This window comes from Triturus cristatus, chromosome 12 (genome assembly GCF_964204655.1).
Source record: "Triturus cristatus chromosome 12, aTriCri1.1, whole genome shotgun sequence".
Classification (NCBI taxonomy): Eukaryota; Metazoa; Chordata; class Amphibia; order Caudata; family Salamandridae; genus Triturus; species Triturus cristatus.
Genome location: NC_140595.1, coordinates 690,535,934 through 690,556,715, shown reverse-complemented (window position 1 = coordinate 690,556,715; position 20,782 = coordinate 690,535,934).

Genomic DNA, 20,782 nt, shown 5'->3' with positions numbered 1-20,782 from the left:
ACCTTACTGATGCTGAAGTGGACAAGGGGAATCCAGAGCAAGCCTCCCCTGAGGGTGCATGAAACCTGTAGCCTCACATTAGGCTATTCATCCGAACACTCTTTCAAAAGTGGCTCTAGGATCTGAACACTCTCCTTACAGGCAGACTCCAGGCACCCGCTCTGTCGTCCTGGACATTCACACATCTGCATTATGGATACTGCCCTGGAACACATTCAGGCCATTCTCCTTTTGCAAGTAGACCCTAACACTGCTCCACCTTTTCTAGGCATTTGCCAGATTGTGCTGCCCAATAGAGGAACATGACTGAGACATGGGCATTAACTGTTGACCCTGTAGAAGGCTCCCACACATATACTGTTCAGTTACCTCAACTGTACATCCTTCTCTACAGCCAGTTTCAGCTTCTCTTTCTTAATTACTGGCCCTAGTCCTTACTGACCAGAGTTACCCACTCCTTGATTCACCATTTCACAAATCTGCAATGCCCTCCTGATAACACACGGACAGCTTAGACAATCCACCACAACATTCTTCAGTGCTGAAACATAATTGTACTCCCAAATCTTTGCTCGCAACCTCGCAACCATGGATGATAATGGACCGACGTGTTATACCTCCAATAACACCTGGTGACTAATTTACATTCACAATTATAGCTATGAGAAACACCACGATGACTCCAAAGATGGAGGACATACTGAATCTTGAGTAGAAAACTTTATTAGTTTCAGTAGCTTTGCAAGTATCATAAAATTTCACTTGTCAACACATGTTTTGTGATTACCCAACCCTCTTTCTCAAGGTTCGAATTGGGAACCCTACATCCTGTACTACAGTGGAATCTCAAAGGAAAACTAATACTTATGTCATATTAAAAGATGTAACTCACAAAAGTTATTTGATCAGTCTGAAGTGACATATTGATCTCACGAACTATGGGGCAGATTTATGGGGGACTTGTGCCCCTTTTACGCCGCCGTTGCGTCACTTTTGTGACGCAGTGGCGGCGTAAACCCTGCGCCATGTTGCGCACCATTTACATCGTGACGCATCTATGGAGATGCGTCACGGTGTAAAGCCCTGTGCCACATGAAACCTGCTTCAGGTTTCATGTGGTCGTTGCTACTCAGGGGGGGCGTTCCGTCGCAGGAACGCCCCTGAAAAGTCACTCAGTGAAATCTATAAGATTTCACTGAGTCACTTTCCCAACGCTGATGCGTCAAAACCCTGCGCCTGCTTGAAGCAGGCGTAAGGCTTGACGCACCATGTTAGGGATAGAGTAGGTTGGAACAGTGCTGGAGTTGCGTCGCGCTTGAGACGCAACTTCAGCACTGCGCCAACCTTACGCCGGCAGATGCATCACGTATCTGCTTGTCCTTGCGCCACGATGCACCGCATTGTAAATGCGGCGCATCTGCGGTGGCGCAAGGGCAAACTTGCGTGACGCATCTTCCCTGGCGCATCCATGCTGATTTGCAGGGATGCGCCAGGGAACATACATCTGCCCCTATATGTTTAAGTATTTTCATGATATCAATCACAATTTTACTAGGACAAAATATGTCAATAAAGGAGAAATTAGAAACATAATTTCAGAGCTCACTTTGGCCTCACATTCAATAGCCGCACAGAACTTGAACATTGAGTTCATCTTGCAAACATTCAGACCTTGTGAGAGCAATGCAAGACTTTATATTATCAGATGTGCAGCCTTGCATTGCCCTGCACATGGTAAGGCAGACCTCCATACAGACAAAAGTCTCCTCCCTAAGACTTCAGCATTCTGAAGGAACTCACAACATGAGACCCAGCTTGTCTCACCACTGTTTATAATCCTTGCAGATTATATATTGAATTCCACATATCGATGGTACAAAATGCTCTCATGGCCATCAAATTCTAACTCATCTATTCGCTATCAAGTAATACGTTTCTACCTCTCTTGGCACAATGATGAAAACCTACAGAAAACCCCGTGAACAAGCATTGACATAGCCAATAGGTCTCGCGTTTGGGACCTTATAAGTGTTTAGGCAGATTTATCGGTTTTGGCAATGCATTAACGCTATGTTGTAGAGCTTTGTAGCTGCTATGCAGCATGTTGAAACGTTATAATAAAAAAGTGTTATAATAAAACAGCAGCAGCAACAGTAAAACAACAATAATAAAAACAACTATGCATGTATGAATAGCCATAGAGCAGAAAACTAGCTGTTGGGTAATAGGGTGGTGTGTATCATGAGAGTGTTGAGAGAAGGTAGTAGATTATGTGAATCAAGCGAACATTTTCACAATTCAATTACATTAAGTTTACAATTGTATCACATTCCTCACATTTACAATTTTTAGCACAGGGAAAGTAAGTGATCTGCCCAGAATCCCACACTTTCAGGTCAGTTCCTTGGAGCTGGGGCTAAACATCCAGGTCCCCAAGACAGCAGCTCATCATCTCAGTAATAAAACTAGTAATCATAAGAATAGGAAAACCAACAAAAATTATAATATCGTTAATCCCATACAACACTGATAACCGTGTTCTCCTAGGAAATGTTTGAAAGGTGCGAGCAGAGGCGTTTTAAGGCATGGACAAAGTTGGCCCTGGCCCAGGGCCCCAGCCTTTCAGGGGGCCACCCAATAGAGCCAGCTTTGCGTTTGCTCTGATGACCCTAAATAATTCTTAACAGAATTTTTCAAATGCATATTCCTTTAATTTATTTTCAGTGTGGGTCATGTTTGTATTGAGTCTCTTGCAGACATATGGCAGAGAAATGTTTGTTTTTCAACACCATGCAACAGCCATAAAAACAGTTTCTTTCAGATCAAAACAGGACCTTACATATCAGAAATCCCAGGAGGTCTCAATGATTATTAGCAATAATATTAGTGAGCTGCTACTGAATTATAATATAATATTGAAAGCACACGTCACTATCCATGAATATTAGATGTAAACGCATTTAGAATTTCGACATGTGCCTGTGCACTGTCAGTAATCTGGCCCAGGACAGCATGAAAGTGCTGAAATTGTATAATAAATTTCAAACGGGGCCTCCCAAAATACGTGTGGCCCAGGGCCCCCAAAATCCTTAAGATGTCCCTGGGTGCAAGCAAACATCCTGAGGCTATGCTCGACACAGCTATAGGAAAGCCTAGGCCAGCCATGGCCGAATCCAGAGACAGGCCCCTCTTAGCTCAATAGTGACTGGAGAACTTCAACATGGCGAGTGCATGGGGGCTCGCTGCAGGCAGACACACAGTGGCGTAACGAAACTTGAGGGGGCCCCCCTGCAAAGCACATGGAGGGGCCCCCCCCGGCGGCCCAGCACACCACCTACCACTTTGCCCTATCACCGAGAAATCTAGTATATTTTGATTTAAAACCTCCAACATTTAAATGAAATGCCTCTATATTGTCTTTCTCTAAGTTCTAATGAGAAAATGGGAAATACTCTTAACATACAAGCTATGCCATTTGTATCAATACTGTCAAAAGCAGATTATTTGACTGAGGCAGCAATCAGAACAATGCCAAGGAGCGATCCTATTGTCTCAGGAACTGCCTATGGCTGAAGAACAAAGAACAACTATGAAGGGTCTGAAATAGAATTGACATTAATGGACAATAACTTGAAATTTTGAAAGACAAAACCAAACCTGCAATTCCATAAAAACTCGACTGACAATATACATGAGAAGTACACAAGATATAACTCAGTAGCCTATTAAAGTCAAGAGAAATAGACTGGTGAATTATCTGCATGCCACACACAAGGGTTGTGCATGATAATAACGTGAACTGAGGAAGCAATTTCAATCTCTACCATCATGTCTTTATTAGTAAGCATTGCAAAACAGGCAGGCAAACAAGGCTGAGGAAGAAAACTGTTTGGATGCTTCAGAACATTGATGCAGATGTTTGTCTGTTTTAATTTATAGTTTCTGTAGTGTAAACAATGCTAAATACAAGATTTAAGGTACACGTATTACACACCATAAATAACACTGCATGTAGAATAAAAACAAACCATATCAGCAAGTACCCAATGACAATCTATACAAACTGTAGTTGGTAAAGCAAAAGAAAAAGTGCAAATACTTTCAAGGTGCATAATAAAGCAATCACCAGTCCAGCAATATACAAAAATCAAGCAAGTTTTGTAAAACAATCGACTTTCTTCTTGCAGCAAGGTGAAAATACTTTCAAAGTGCATGGTAAAAACAAGTCCAGCAGTATGCAAAAATGAAGCCAGGTTAGTCAAACAATTCCCCGTTTGGTGAGTGCATTAAGGTACATATATTTCAAAGCAACTGGTAACCAACAACAACTACAGCCCCATACAATAATCAAACCAGTTTAAACTAACAATTCCCTTTTTGAAGGTTCAAATATTTCAAAGTGACTAGAAAAACAGTAACAAGTACAGCAGGCAGCAGCATACAAATATCAAACCACTTTAGTCAACCAATGCCTTTTGGTTTGTGCATGAAGGTGCAAATATTTCAAACTGACTGGTGAAACAACAAGTACAGCAAGCACCAGCATACATAAATCAAACCTATTTAGTCAGACTAGTTCTCCTTTTGTTTCTGCATAAAGGCATAAATATTTCAAAGTGCCTGGTAAAGCAATAACAATTTAGCAGCATAAACATCAAACCTGTCCAGTCAAACAATGCCACTTTTATTTGTACATAAAGGTGCAAATATTTCAAGGCAAGTGGTAAAAACGAAAACAAGTTTAGCAGCATGAACATTAAACAAGTCGACAAAGTACGCCCCTTTAGTTTGTGCATAAAGGCCCAAATATTTAAGTGACCAGCAAAACAATAACACACTCAGCAGCAAAATAAACAAAGCTGTTTACTCAAATGATGCCCCTTTTGTCTGTGCAAAATAAAGTGTCAAGGGGGTGCATATAGTCAGGTTAAACTGAATACATTTCTTCTTGCCTCTATAAACGTATGTTCAGAATATTGAGGTAGCCTATATATAAGCGAACAATATTTAAAGTATGATATACTGGCAGAATGCCATATTACCTACTGCTTCCTCATGGGATTCAAAGGACAGATACATTTTGAGACTCACTATCAGTAGGAACAGTACTTGCAGGAGCCTGATGAAGTTAATTGCAGAGTTTGAAGGCTGGTACAGCAGACAAACAGTACTTTAAGAGTGGACATAAGGCTGAAGACTGCTTACACGAGGAAGAGGGAGTGGCAAATTAGACTGGTGGCTGAAGGCTACTACTGCTTGGTTCACTGAATTGGATAGATGTACTTGACTGAAAGAATGTTTGCCTCTTTGCCTTTCTTCGTGCAAACTCTTCCCGTTAGAGCTTTCACATTTAATTTTTTTGCCAGATCACTCTCAATGCTTAAAGTTGCAAGCCCGACAGCCTTTCCTGCGTCATTGTGCTTCGGAGATAGGTCTTGATTAATTTTAACTTTGAAAATTACCTTTCTGCACTGGCTATAGTAACTGGAATTGTTAGAAAAAGTTTCAGTGCTGTTGCAACATTCAAAACACTGGGCAGAATTGCATGGTTTCTCAAAAATAAAAGGTCAGCCAGACCCTTTATTGTGCCACCTGAGATAAGTTGTATTTATTCTTTCAACACAGCTTTGAAAGCGATGAGTTGTTGTGGAAACTCTAGGGACAAGTCTTTTTCGTAATGAGCTGCCAGGGTCATGGCTGCTTCAAACAACTCATTCTCACTAACTCTGAGGATTTCTGAAGGCATTATGAAATGAAAGCATTGGATTATGGTGTTCATACCAGCAAATCAAGTTTGTATCTGATTTACAACAATATCTATGTTAACATAAAACACAGACACCTTAAAATTGTCTTCAGGATTGCACAGCCTTTGGTCTTCACAGAGTTCATCGAAGTGCTTTTTTTTGCGTCGTGGTCGTTTTTGTGTAAATGAAATTGAATTCCCCATGCAGCTGCAAGTGAAGATGCTGAGCTTTTAACATCTTCAAACTGTTCTCTGAAACGGGCAAATGTATTCGCTGCGCTACTTAACATATTTGATGCTTGTAAAAGGTCCAGATCTTTAGACTGAAGCTCGTGTGGCTGCAGGGTGAACAGCACAAGTGCATTGCGAGTGCAGAGTGAGGACGGTCAGTGCAGGGTGAGCGGGTGAATAGTGTGAGTGCATTGTGATTGCTGTGAGTACAGGGTGAGCGTAAAAGTGAAGAGCGAGAAAGAGGAGTGAGTTGTCTGAATGAAGGGTGCATTCCCGGACATTTGAAGTACCTCAGCAGGTTATTTATGGCAGCGTAGGGTTTCAGGTATAAGTTAAACTATTGTTATTTTGGCATTAATAGGGATCCAGGGTGTAGGAAATTATGTGCTGATATCAACAAAACTTCCAGTCTTATGATTAGGGTTGCCAGCTCTTTTTGATGCCCCCTGCAGGACAAAAATAAAGCAGTCACCTAACGTATTTTCAGCGCTTATCTGTGCATACTTCAAACAGCAAATATAAATAGGAAACACTTTTAATTGTGTTTAAGGGCTGCCTGAATGATCCATGACTGATAATTAAAGGGGACAAAGACAGAAAAGTCAAATAACACATGAATACATACATTTTTATTTATTACCCTAGTTAGTGTCTTTAAACAACACATGGCTGGCATTTTTCTTTTGGCAACCCTACTTTATATTCCTTTTCATGAAATGCCTTCTCACACTATAGCAGTAAATGTGAATTTCAAATGTAAGGATTAGGCCCAGGGGGTACTGCATGGAACCAGTAAAAAACCTAAGCCTATGTAACCAGTTTACAAAAGTATGCAATGGTACATTACATAATGAGAAGTTGGTTCTGTGCATAAGATAAATATTGCATTCTGTGCTCCTCAGCAAACAAGTAACCAACTAAAATCTTAACAGGGCCTACTTGGGCTCTCATCTTTCTGGGATCAAAACACTGTGACTCATTACATACTAATTGAAAGTTACTATAAGTAAACAGAGGACAGGTTTTCTATTGCACATGTCACTTTGTGGTCACTGCCTAGCCCTTTATTATACTCAAAATGTGCATAGTGACATCTGTTGCTGATGGTGATATGAAAAGACACATCTGCGGTCATAAACGCTACATACAAAAACCGATTTTTAAGAGATGAAGGGGAATCACTAGGGAGAGAAAGGATGAGAACTTGGAGGAGAAAAGAAGAACCAGATGAGGGGATCTTGAAGAGGGGCTGTGAATGGACTGAAATGATGGGAGAGCCTAGAAGATTAAAAGGAGGAAAGGGGTGAGAAGGTAACAACAATGACACAAGTGAGCAGTGCAGGTAGTGGGGATAAAGATGATGAGCGCCAGTAAGGATGGGGTATAATAGGAAGATCTAATGAGGAATAAAAAGGAAAACAGTGTGGAGATGTATGTTATCTCATTTATAATGAAGAGCCTCTCTGAGGACCGACCGGGGCCCGTACGTGCACACACTATTTAATTAACTAAAAGGCTTATATGTCAAGATATGTCAGGCTGTGACAATTTGTTTTCTTCATGTCAGCACCATGAGATCTGGAGAATGGAGATGCAGTTTCTGAAAACATGCGCCCCGCCCACACAGATAGAGAGGCGGGGAAATGCTTGGGGAAGGTAAGAGGGGGTAATGTAGGATACTCATGCAAGATGAAAGGAGAATGCTGCTGGCTCAGTGGATGGAGAGTGGGTGAAGTATGGAGCTGTGCGCACAATTAGTGGCTGAGAAATACCAAATAATGCAGCAAGATTGTGTCCTTCCTTTCCTTTATTGTGGTGATATTTAGTGGCTTTGCTAAAGTAGCACCGCAAACTTCGTCATAATCGGGGAAAGTTCATTAGATATTTGTTCTGCATTTAAACCCCTGGGAGCAAAGCAGCACACACGGGAGCACGTTTTATTTTCCATTCTGGTTTTATCCCCCCACTTAGCTCGTGTAACTGCCTTCCTGGCCTTTAGCAAACCCTCCCCCGCCCCCCCCTCCCCCCGCACTGCTGCTAAATAGATACACATTGCGTGATTCATGCTCTCCGGCCCGCGTTTGAAAAGGGCTATGCTGTGTGACTGTGCATGTTTGGTTTGTGAACACAAATGTCACGTTCAAGGCCTGATTATTGATGTTCTCTTTTCGGTACCGTAGCCTACTGGTAGCACTAGCGGTCGAATCAGTTATGATGAGGTGATCGAACAGTAGGGAGGCTAAGAAGCCACGGAACAGACAGGGAGGTGAGCTGAGCATAAGACACACTATGTTAACTTTTAAAAGGTTTATTGCCGGTCGGGCCCCACCATGATGCCCTCCCTGATATCAGTCCAAATTTACAGATTACCACCCCGCCACCCACTGAGACTCCGACGGTCCTCGCCACGAACCACTCCTCCTGCCTACTAGGCTCAGACCGTCGGACGCAGACTCACCTGACCTGAGGGCTGGGCCTGGCCTGCAGCTCAGAGTTAGGCGCGAGGCCGAGCGGGCCGGGCAGAAGGCAGGGGCTGAGGGCAGGGCAAGGCAAGGCTAGCCAGGCAGGGGCCTGGGGCAATTTAAATTATGGATAAAGGCCGGTGACGGACTTCGGACAGTCCTGACCTGCGTTGCGTAGGAGCGTGACTGGGTGAGGGTCTTCTTGTAAATGGATGCCGCACTTTTAATTGCGCGCGCGCGCTAAATGCGCATGTCCTGACAAATGCAATCAGGGCATTGGTCACCAGCCCTGCCCCCACCCTGAACAATGCGGATACGCGTCCCGGAAGGCAGCAAGTGCGCTCCGCGGGCACCCACCCTGTCCCGCCATTTAATATAAAGAGAGCCTCAGAGGCCCCGGCCGGGCCCACGCACCATTATTAAGAGCCTCAGGGGCCCCGGCTGGGGCCCATGCACCATTTATAAGAGCCTCAGGGGCCCCGGCCGGGGCCGTGCACCATTTATAAGAGCCTCAGGGGCCCCGGCCGGGGCCCGCTCACCATTTCTTAAGAGGCTCAGAGGCCCGGCTGGGGCCCGTGCAACATTTATTAAGAGCCTCAGTTCTTGTTTAAGAGGAAGAGGATCGGAGATTATGTTCTGAAGCTCGACGGGGGCCAGGCATGCACACCTTGCGCACCATTTAATTTATGAAAGAGGTTAAAGAGTCCGGGCGTGCCGTGCGCACAGCGCACCACTAAAGGAAGTAAGTCAAGTGAGGGGGCTCCTGGAGCGCGGGGGCCCCCCGCAACGCGGGGGCTGCGGGGGCCTGTGTTACACCCCTGCAGACACAGACGGGCTCTTGAGAGGACAAGATGCTGTGTCGGCCCCCTGAGTGATGAGCAGCACCTCCCCAGGGCCCATATTTATGCGCGAGTCTTGGCACTGATGGAGCGCAGATTAAGCTGCAGTCAGTCGTTTGAGACATCTGATGCCTCCTGCAAGATTAAACTCCATGAAAAGCATGTGGTATGTAATGTTTCACTGTGAAACAGTTTCCTGTACAATTTTCTTGTTCTCGGGCGACATGCAAAATAAAGAGAAAGAACATGTTTTCAAATGTCTTTAAATGCCAAACAGGTGGCGTTTTTATGCTCATTCTGGGGAAAAACGTCTTAGGAGCCAAATAAAATCTCTTTTATGTTTAAAGGTCGTATTTAGCTTGATATACTATAAACAAGGAATCACCTGGGGGAAAGGGTCGCTTAAAAGCAGCTAATCAAGTTAGAGAGGAATGTACTGGCCGGTATGTGTCACAAGGGCACTTTCCTGCTAGAGGTCTCTGGAGCAATTGGAGACGGCTGCCCCTCTGAAACAACATACTTGGTCGCACTGAGGTTGCTGCAGGACTAAAGAGGTCAGACAGCTGCTTGACATGACCACAGGACTGGAGCCCTCGGCATAAAACATACCATAGAACAACCAGCACGTGCAGCAGTAAACAGGAGCTGCCTGTTGGAGGAAATAAGGCTGACAGCAGGGTGGCAGGAGCACGTCTCCTATTGTTTCTCCAATTAAAAAAAGATTCAATAAAGAGACAAAAATGTATTACGAGCAGAGAAAAGGGAGATGAAGAGGGACGAGGTGGAGGGGCAAAGGCAACACGGATGGGTAGAGCTCGCGCTCGGTGCAGATTAAGATACCCATAAAGGGAAAGAGAGTGGCAGCGGGCAAGCGAGAAATGATTCTACAGGGCCATGCCAATAATAAATGAGTGCATCAAACAAAGGATACATAGACTGGACAGTGAGGGCACATGTAACAGGAGCCATAGCCCCCAAAGTGAAAACACTCCGAAAGGTGGGACAAAGAGAGGCATGTCACAATCAAAGGAAAGTCATTTTGAAAGGCACACAAACGATCAAATGGAAAGTGCTGGGTTTGTCTTTACCACACAGAGAGATTACAGCATGCCTCGCAGAGCAGCGCATGTGCGCTGCCTCTAGGCTCGACCTAAAAACAATGTAACAATTGGATAAATCAGTTCCAATCATCTATGTGCACCAAAGGGCCTTTTTGCGCTGTGCATTCCACACAATTTGGGTTCGGTAAGATTACAATTCTGTTGAAGGATGTTTTTTTCAGAGATATCTTTTTCATCTTTGGAATAATGTTTATTTAGATATAAACATGAGCTCAGTTGATCTCAAATCACAGGTACAGATGTAATTCATCCTACTAACAAATCCCGTCCCGACTGGTTGTGTGCCACTGGTATGACACACTCAGCTCTTTTACTTGACTTCATTATTAAACTTGTGTTTTCTTATTCCAATTAATTTCCTATCGGCCTTCCATGGTGTTCTTTCTCCCAATCTTCAGAAATCACAATGCAAACTTGAAAGCAAAGCTCTCTTTCCCTATCTTCAAGCAAGTGATGCCGAAATACAACAGATGTAGACTAGAGGGAAACCCAAATTACATCTGCCTCATTCTGGAGTGTACCCTGAATATTGACCCCAGAATATCAATGGGATACAATATTGAAGACAAAATATCGAGATAAAAAATATCAACAGGTGAGTACGTCTAGATTTTCTATATTTAACTCCACAATTGTGTATGTACATGGTACATATATCTTCATGCTTCACAGATATTGTGTTATGGATAGTAAATCTATACCTCCCTATATGCACTTGTGTCTTGATATTTCGTCCCTCGATATTTTCTCTCCTCGATATTCTTGTGCCACGATATTCTGGGTGTCGATATTCAGTAGTAAGATCTCTCATTCTCTATACTGTTCAATGATTTAGAAAGTGCTATCAAAGACTGAGTCTCCTCACACTCAGGCATATGTAATCCAGCATATCTATAACAGTGTGATGGGGTACAGAAACCAAGCGTCTGCATGTGAATGTACAGATTCTATTATTGAATTAAATATTCTAAGTGTTAGAAGTGCAATAAAACATGATCTGCTTGTCGTTATCTTTATGGTTTGCTATTGTTGTCCTTTTTCATCATCATGGCTCGTTAGCGTATTTTAGATGATATTTCTTAATGTGATTTTATCCTTGTATTTCTTCGCAGATGTTTCCTTCTTGTGTTGACATATTCCCCAGATGCCTCTTTCCTCCTTGCCCTCCCTTTCCATTCCTAATGTTCATGGTCACCTCTTGCGTGTGGCAAGTGTTGAACATTCCATTGGTTCTCATGGCAGTATGTTGTTCCCCTGTTTTAATGTTCTTAGTTGATCTTATTTGTGTCTGTTATGTAATGGGTCTTTCCCAATTTGTTCTCTATTTGATGCTCCTTTTTCACTTATTCTTTTCCTTTTTTACTCAGAGGTTTCGGTTGTTCTCAGATGTTTTGGCTGGTTTAGCTGTCTGTCTTCTTACGCGGTTTTCCGCTTCCCCATGTTATTTTCTTCATTCTGGATACTTATTTGGTCTTTTTTGACTGAAGTCTTTTGGCTTCTAGTTAACTGTTCGCTCTCTATCTCTTGTTTCTTTTGCTTTTTCCTTTGCTTCTCTTTCATCTTTTTACTTTTTTCCTCTTTCACTCTCCCCTGTATATTCTTTAAATTTGATTCTCCTTTTATTCCTCTATTACACATGTCTTACCTTTTCTTTTTGTATTATTTTATCTTAATTCTGTTTTTCTTTCTCCCCTGTATTGCTTTCTTACTCTCTGATTTCATATCTTATTTTTTGATTGCATCTTCATCTTTTCCTGCTTTGTTTTTCTTTCTTGTAATCTTTATCTTTTATTATTCACATACCTCTTTTTACGTTCAATTGCAAATTTCTCAATGCACTCATGGTCTTGTGTTTGGTTGTTTTTTATATTCACTATATAATTTTGCTGAATTATCTAATATTGTTACTAGTACTAATGCCTCTTTTGCCTTGTAATGTCTGATAATGTTCGGATTATTTCATGGAATGTGAAAGGGCTACGTAATCCAGTTAACAAGAAACACACCTTAATGAGAGTGATGTCAATTCCCTTAAAAAGCAATGGGTAGGTCATGTTTATAGTTCTCCTTCCAAAGATAGGAAAAATGGTGTTGTAGTACCCTTTCACAAATCCTTATCCCTCACGATAGAAAAAGAAGAGAAGGATGAAGATGGTCGATGGGTCCTTCTTCACACTATTATTAATGGGTCTCACATATCCTTACTCAATATCTATGGCCCCACAGGCATTGACTCCCAATTTTGGCAATCTATGTCTCACACTATTCATACTTGTTCGAGCTTTAATCTCATAGTGGGTGGTGACTGTAATCAGGTCATGGATCCTTTCACTGATAGGAAATCCTCTTCTAGGAATATCCCCAATAAAATGCAAAAAACTTTTGTTAGGACCATTCGTGCAAGAGGCCCAGTAGATGCCTGGAGAATATTCAACCCAGATAGTTTAGAGTATACATTTTATTCCCCCACTCATAACTCTACCTCTAGAATAGATTACATGTTTTTAAGCCCGCACCTCCTCTCCAACCTTCTACACGCAGAAATTGGTTACATTCTCATCTCTGATCATGCTCCTGTTTTGATTAGTTTAGACCTTCCTTCTTTACCTTCTAAATCTTGTCGCTGGCATTTTAACAATAATCTTCTTAAAGATACCTCCTTTCTAAGCCGATTCAAAGATTTTATTTCTGAGTTCTTTCTCCTTAATTCTACTCCTGATATGCCCTTTCATACTATTTGGGATTCAAAACAACAGTCAGAGGCTTTCTTATAGATTATGTAGCTAGCAAAAAGTAAAGTATCGCAAAGAATCTATTTCTCTGCTTTCTTCTATTAAAGAACTGGAACATGCTTATTTTTCGTCTAAGAATGCCGATATCCTCAAGACTGTAGTCCAAGCACAACTTGAATTTAATAGGAAATCCACGGAGGAGGACTCGGGGACGTTGTTAAAAGTGAACTCTAAATTTTATGGTGGTCACATTCGAGCTGGTAAGATTTTGGCGAACTATCTGAAGGTTAAATCTCAAAGGTCTAGAGTAGTCAAGATTATTGATGAAAAGGACATTCCCCGCCTTAAAGATAAAGAAATGTTAATGTGTTTTACAGATTTCTATAAGAACCTTTATACTCCTGAAACTTCCCCGTCTAACTCAAATCTGGACTCCTTTTTCGTCTCACTACCTCCCCGCTCTTTTCCTCTTCCTGACTGCTCAATTTTGGAAGGAGATATTTCTCTTTCTGAGATTAAATCTGCTCTGTCCATGTTACCTAAGGATAAGGCTCCTGGTCCTGATGGTTTCACTGCTGAGTTCTATTCTTGCTTTTCTTCGGTTCTTCTGCCCCATCTTTTATCTCTTTTTCAACATTTTGTTCTTCATGGTGAGGCTCGAGGCTCTTTTCTTGAAGCCATGATTTGTCTTATTCCCAAAAAAGATAAAGACCCGTCTCGATGTGCCAATTACCGTCCTATATCTTTGATTAATCTGGATTGTAAGCTCTTTACCAAGATATTAGCCCTTCGCATCAATCAGGTCCTTCCTGATTTAATCGGCTCTGAACAAACGGGGTTTGTTAAGGGAAGGAATATTTCTGATAATTCTAGAACTGTCCTCAATATTATTCATCTTGCAGCTAAGAGTTCTTCCCCTATAGCCGCCATAACCTTGGTTGCGGAAAAAGCTTTTGACCGAGTCCATTGGCTTTTTATGATGCGCGCCCTTAAATGGCATGGTTTTGGTCCTTCTATTCTATCCCTTATTAAACTATTATATTCCTCTCTGACCACGTCAGTCTTCGTTAATGGATCACAATCTTCTTATTTCCCTTTACAGAGGGGTATCTGTCAGGGATGTCCTCTCTCTCTGTTACTATTTATCCTTTTTCTTGAGCCTTTTCTTCACTCCTTGCGACACTCCCCCACCTTCCGTGGCTTCACAAAAAATCTGTTGAAATTAAGTTTACTGCTTATGCTGATGATATTATGTTATAGGTCTCCTTCTCCTTCTACTTCTATGCCTGTTTTTACCGAACTTCTCTCTTCTTATGCGGCCTTCTCAGGGTATTAATTGAATTTTTCCAAATCATGTTTGAGGGTATTGATTTTAAATGGAATACTAATACTATTACATGCTTAGGTATTAAATATTCTTCTACTCTTGCTAAAACGATTAATTTTAATTTGGAAGAGGTCTTTTCAAAAGTTAAGAATATGGCAGATAGATGGTCCCCCCTTTTTTGTCGTGGTGGGGTAGATTAGACACTATTAGACACTATTAAAAAGATGTTGCTTCCCGTTATTAATTTTTATTTATCCATGCCACCAGTTAAATTAACATTGAAGTTTTTTAAAACCTTTAATGGAACGCTGAGTAAATTTCTCTGGAATGGCCGGAAAACTCGTATTTCTTTAGCCCTTCTCTCTGCCCCTAAAGATCAGGGTGGTGTCCATTTTCCCAATTTTCGACAGTATCATTCTTCTTTTTTAATTTGCCACATGTTACCATATATATCTACTTCGGGTGAAGTTCTCTCATCTGTTTGGTACAAGTTGGAGGAATCTCTAATTTCTCCTTTCCCTTTTCCTATCTTAGCAAATTTTACCCATCCTCCTCGCTCTTTCAACTTTCCAACGATTTCAAAATTCATTTCAACTTTTCATCCTATTAAATGTAAATCTAATACTCCCTTACAGATATTTTTAGATTCTTCTATTTGGCATAACAAAAATATCAAATTACGCAACCGCACTATTTTTTGGAAAGCATGGGCGACCAAAGGGAAGGAACAATTAATACAAGATTCTCGTTGTCTTTCTTTACAAGAGGTTCAGTCTGCATTTGACCTACCTGCATCTTCATTGCTTAGATACGAGTCTCTTCGATTGCTCTTAACGGATCAGCTTTCTCTACTTTCTGGATCTCCTTTTCTCCCTCAGCATCCTCTGTTAAAACCTTTATCTACCTCCCCTTCCATTAAAGCCTCCCAAGTGTACAAATACCTACATTTTTCTTCTCCTAGTCACCCTAAAAGTAAAGTTGAGCTTTTAAGGGAATCTGATCTACAACACATCCTTTCCATTCATACTTGGAACTCCATTTGGACACGCATACATCACACCTCTTGTAATTCTAGCACCAATCAGACCCTTTATTATTTTTATCATAGATTATTTTTAATTCCATTATCAATTTCCAGGTATAGTTCACACCTATCCCCGAATTGTTGGGTATGTCCTTCTATTCCCAGCTCCTTTATGCATTTCTTCTTTCTTTGCCCTAACATTGCCCATTTTTGGATGAGGGTTTGTGAATCAATCTCTGCCATTTGTAATATTAAATTTTCTTTTGAAATATACTCCTTTGCTGCCGGGTCGGTTCAGAGTCTAACGGCCCTGCTGCTCCCTGTAGTGCAGTCGATACCTGGGGATCCACGGGCTCCAAGACCTTCACTGCGAACGACTCCTTGACTGAAGGCTGTCTAAGAGTCGGGTCCTTTCCTGGAGCGCTTCCTTTCGACGTGACAATCTCCTCGCTTATGCTGCTAAAGCCGCCATTAACCAGCCCTGCATCTGCCGGTTTCAGACCCTTACAAAGCAGCGAGGACGGACGGCCGGCGAACAACGAAGCCTCCTTGTCTTTCTCCTTTACGAAATTTCCTTTTCCATCCGCTGCTGGGGGCTGTGCTCGTTTAGCTGCCCCGGTGTCTCTCGCGGATTTGGATACTTTGGGAGGCATCTTCCTTTCGAATTTCCCCGGCTGGTTTTCACATCGGAAAGGGAACAGTCCACTGCCGAGTAATGCTCTTGTCTTAGTAACCCACCGAAGGGCCAAAATCTCGACACTCAGGTAGGAGAGGTTTATTTTACTGTTCATTCCAGCATTCTTGTAGTTTGCCTTATTTTCCCCTTGTTGTGGGCAAATTTAAGGAGGGTGGTTTCGGAGCGACTGTATACTGCAGTCAGTCGGTGGCCATCTTGCCCCCCCCCACCTTTATCTACCTCCCCTTCCATTAAAGCCTCCCAAGTGTACAAATACCTACATTTTTCTTCTCCTAGTCACCCTAAAAGTAAAGTTGAGCTTTTAAGGGAATCTGATCTACAACACATCCTTTCCATTCATACTTGGAACTCCATTTGGACACGCATACATCACACCTCTTGTAATTCTAGCACCAATCAGACCCTTTATTATTTTTATCATAGATTATTTTTAATTCCATTATCAATTTCCAGGTATAGTTCACACCTATCCCCGAATTGTTGGGTATGTCCTTCTATTCCCAGCTCCTTTATGCATTTCTTCTTTCTTTGCCCTAACATTGCCCATTTTTGGATGAGGGTTTGTGAATCAATCTCTGCCATTTGTAATATTAAATTTTCTTTTGAAATATACTCCATGTTTCTGGGGAGCAACTCTGCAGAATGGGTTGGTTCCCGCAGAGTGGGTATATTTGTGGACTTGTTAATTGCTATTGCATTTCAGGAAATTACCTCTAATTGGAAAGATGCCTCTAAGGTTTCATTCTCAGCCTGGTGGAACCTTCTTTGTTATCATCATAGACTGGACAGAGCTTCTTCCAAAACTTCTCAACAACTTATTCGCAAAGAAGCCTTCTGGTCTCCAGTTACCAACTACTTATCTGCATTGCGTAATCAAAATAGCTCTTTTGTTTATCAACCACCATGAGTACTTTATTCTTTTATCTTTTATTGTTATTCTATTTCCTTTGATATGTCACATATGCAGTTATTACCAATGTGATTATTATAAGATTATTGTTCTACTGTAATATTAGATGAAAATATTATTATATCTCCAATGTCTTTTCTTCTTTCCTTTCCTTTCCCTTCCATTTCATTTCTCCTTCTCTGTCTTTTCCTCTTTCTTTTTTAGATTTTCCTTTCTTCTGAAAAATTGGAAAATGTAAAATGCTACTTATTCTTTCAGGTACCAGTTTTATTATTGCTCTTTCTTTGTGGCATATCTTTAGATTCATGATAACAATTTTTACGATACTTATTCCACTAATTTATGTATTCAGTTTTATATGCTTTGTTGTATGTCATACCCATGTTTCTAATTACTTTAATAAAGCTATTTAAACTAAAAAAAAAAGAAGTGCAATAAAACAGTTAAAAAAAAGACTGACACCCTTATTGCCCATCACGTTGGGGGTTGCTATAGAAAACTCAAGGTTGAAACACCGTGCCCAATGTTATTAGCCTCTGCTTTGTCCTGGAGTGTGGAAGCCGGTCAACCCACAAACATTCATTGGGGTCCTCACATTTAAAGCTCTCAATCCTTTTTGTTAACATAATGACTGAATGCCTTTATGATATTTTTATTTTTTCAATATTCTCTCCCGTTCACACTTAGGGAAATACCTACCCACGGCATAAATTCTTATATATTTGTGCACACAAGGTTTAGCCCTCTTCTTTTGTATCCTTTTATGACAAAATCTGTAGGTTTTGCAAATTTACTAATGCAAACGTGTGCATACAGATCCCCAACACATCGTGCGTGCACATTTTAAGGGAAGATCAGTGGAGCATCTTAGAAGTGACTGAACAGAATCAAAATATTTTAAAGTGAACTCTCATGCCAAAACAGACTGAGCCCAGTGCTTTTCCATTGCTGCAATCAGTCAAGTAAATCGAATTTAAAGTGCTCTTCATTTTTCTGTGCTCAACTGTTTTTAGTTAGTTAAGGTGAAGGCAGGTTCCAGAAGCCTGGACAAAAGACAGGGCCAACTCCAGAAGCTGGGAAAAATCAAGCTCCACCAATAAAGTAAACTGTAGAGGGAAGGTGGCCTGAAGAACATGCTTTGGTGACCAGAGCTTGCCACCAGAAGCAAAACAACACCTCACTCATCGAAATAGGCCTTACAGGGCTGGAGAAAGCAGGCTGAGAAGTTCAATCCCTGAGGGACCGGACAACCAACAGAGCATATAGTGCTGCACTTCATGTTACAAAGATGCTCTCCAGGATGACCAAGCCCTTGGATGTCAGTGAACCTTCATTTTTTGGGGGGAGGGGAGGGGGGGTGCTCGCTCCCCAACCAACTCTTGGCCTTGGGACTACATCTCCTGGGACCTGATTCACTGGAAGGTTGTCCTGAGGACCCCATATCACTGGAAATGAAGCAAAGATGACGGCGCTGCTCTCTTCGCTCCTGTGGTGTGCAGCCTCTGCTCTCCATGCCTGCATCTGGGGGGAGCTGCTTCCCGTCCGTGAAGATGCGGGTAGGATAAGGCGATGTCGCCTACCACATTGGTACAAAAGCAGTGTCGGGCGGGAGCCAGGCATGGCAGCGCAGAAGTAAACTATACACACTGCCCCAACCAAAATGGCAGCAACTGACTGCCTGAGTGGGCACCGAAAGCCTTTCTGAAAAATGACAAAGCAGCTTATTGAAACATTCATGGCCTTGGAAGTTGGAGCTCCCAATAAGCTCTAAGAGGGCTTCTAAAGTTTGCAAAGCATTCTCTGAGCTGCTCCAAGAAGGGTAGCAGCACTATCAACAGTTATGAGTGTTTAAGATGCCCCAAAAGTCACCCTACGTATTACAAGCAATTACACTAAGGACCCTGGGAGAGGTGTTCAACATTTTTAAACTATTTCTAAAACTTGTGCTTTTACACATAGGCTCTACTGTGTAAAGATCCCTGTTGGTAGGTCCTGCAGCTGCAGTGGCAGCATGGCCAAGGTAGAAATAAAACCGTTGCACACATTTTATTGAAAGTGTAATGCTTTATTGACAGTGAAAGGTTATGTGTCTTAGTGAATGTTATTAAAATATGGTACAATCTGCATGGATTTCAGTGGTGTTGATTTTACTTTCATCAATGGGGTGCCACTCTGACAAAGCCAGTAGGCTTGCCTTTTGGTAATGTCACCCTCTTATATTGTGTTTGGTACAGATGAGGAGATTGTTACTATATGGTTCAGGACTTCCTGGGGGTGTGCACTGTTCTGAAGTTGTCATCAAATGTATTTCTATAACTTAATTGTGCACATTTGTAAATAACTGTTTGGTATTTAGTAGTATGTGTATGATAACTTATATGTTCTTTATTTAAGACAGGAACCTACTGGGCAATGATTTTTTGAGTGTTGTTGTTGTGTACCAGCGAGCTGGGGGTACTAGCTCATACCACTTTCCCTGAGTAGGTCTTGGACTGCTCTACCTTGAGAGAGTCAAGTGCTACAATTACAATGAGGTGCTTGGTTCCCAGTAAAGGAAATGTTGCAGACTTATTACTTGCAAAATACTCACATCCTTCACAACTAATAACAAACCTTACATTAAGGAATTTTGATACACTATATACATACTGGCATATGCTAGTTAAGAGGATCCTACTTGGACACTCAGTAAACTCCTCAAGATAGCAATAAGAATCTCAAGAAGACCAGATGGGCTATTAAAAGGAAAGGTTCAAGGAAATTTTGTTCACCATTCCCTTCTTTTCTTCTCTATTGATATCACCCATTCCTGAATGTCTCTAAATCCTGGTGAATGTTTCAGCAAGTCTCCTCTCTTCTGTTCCCTGCCTAAATGTGACAACTAGCACAGACCCTGCGAAATATCACATCAAAGTGCATGCTTTACTTTGTCTGCCTGGACAATCTAAAGAGACTACAATTTAAAATGAAACATTTAATTTATGTTAAATCTGTCATCTGACAGTGATTAATGAAAAGTTTCTTATTTCTGATTCCATGGATTTGCCATATTTTTCAATTGTGTCGCCTTCATCCCAACCTGCCATCAAACGTCCCAATCTCTCCAAGGTTTTTACATTTTCCTATACTGTGTTACATTTACGATACTTGTCTTAAGATACAGTGTTACATTGATATACATCTCCCTAAAGAGAAATCTCCAAATTTGGGTACATGGATAATGCTTGTCCCTCAATAGTGCATTGTATACAGTGCTGGGCCATCCTTTTATACCACCGGGCATTCTCTGGTGGTCTACAGTACTTGGAGCCGGTTTTAAAGGTCCAGGGCTGCTCCTGGCACCTCTGTCACTTCCCCAGAACCCCGAAGTCAATTGCAGCCGATGCAAGGGGCTTCAAGAGAAAGCGAAAGAGACAGAGTGATTGGAAGGTAGAGAGAAAGTGATCAGCCTGCGTAAAGAGGAGAGGATAGAGAGAGAATGGATGGGTGGAAACAGAAAGCACAAGGAGCCGAGGAGAGAGGGGCTGATTTGAACATTTTTGCCAGGGCTACTTCTGGCCCCCTGCCCAGCCCTGATTGTACTGCTGTGCTTCTGCTGTTTTTGTTCCTCTTTGTCTTGTGCTGATCACCGCACCTTTTGATTTATTTGACGTTAATACCCTATTTTCCTGAAAGAACGGGCTTTGGCTGACT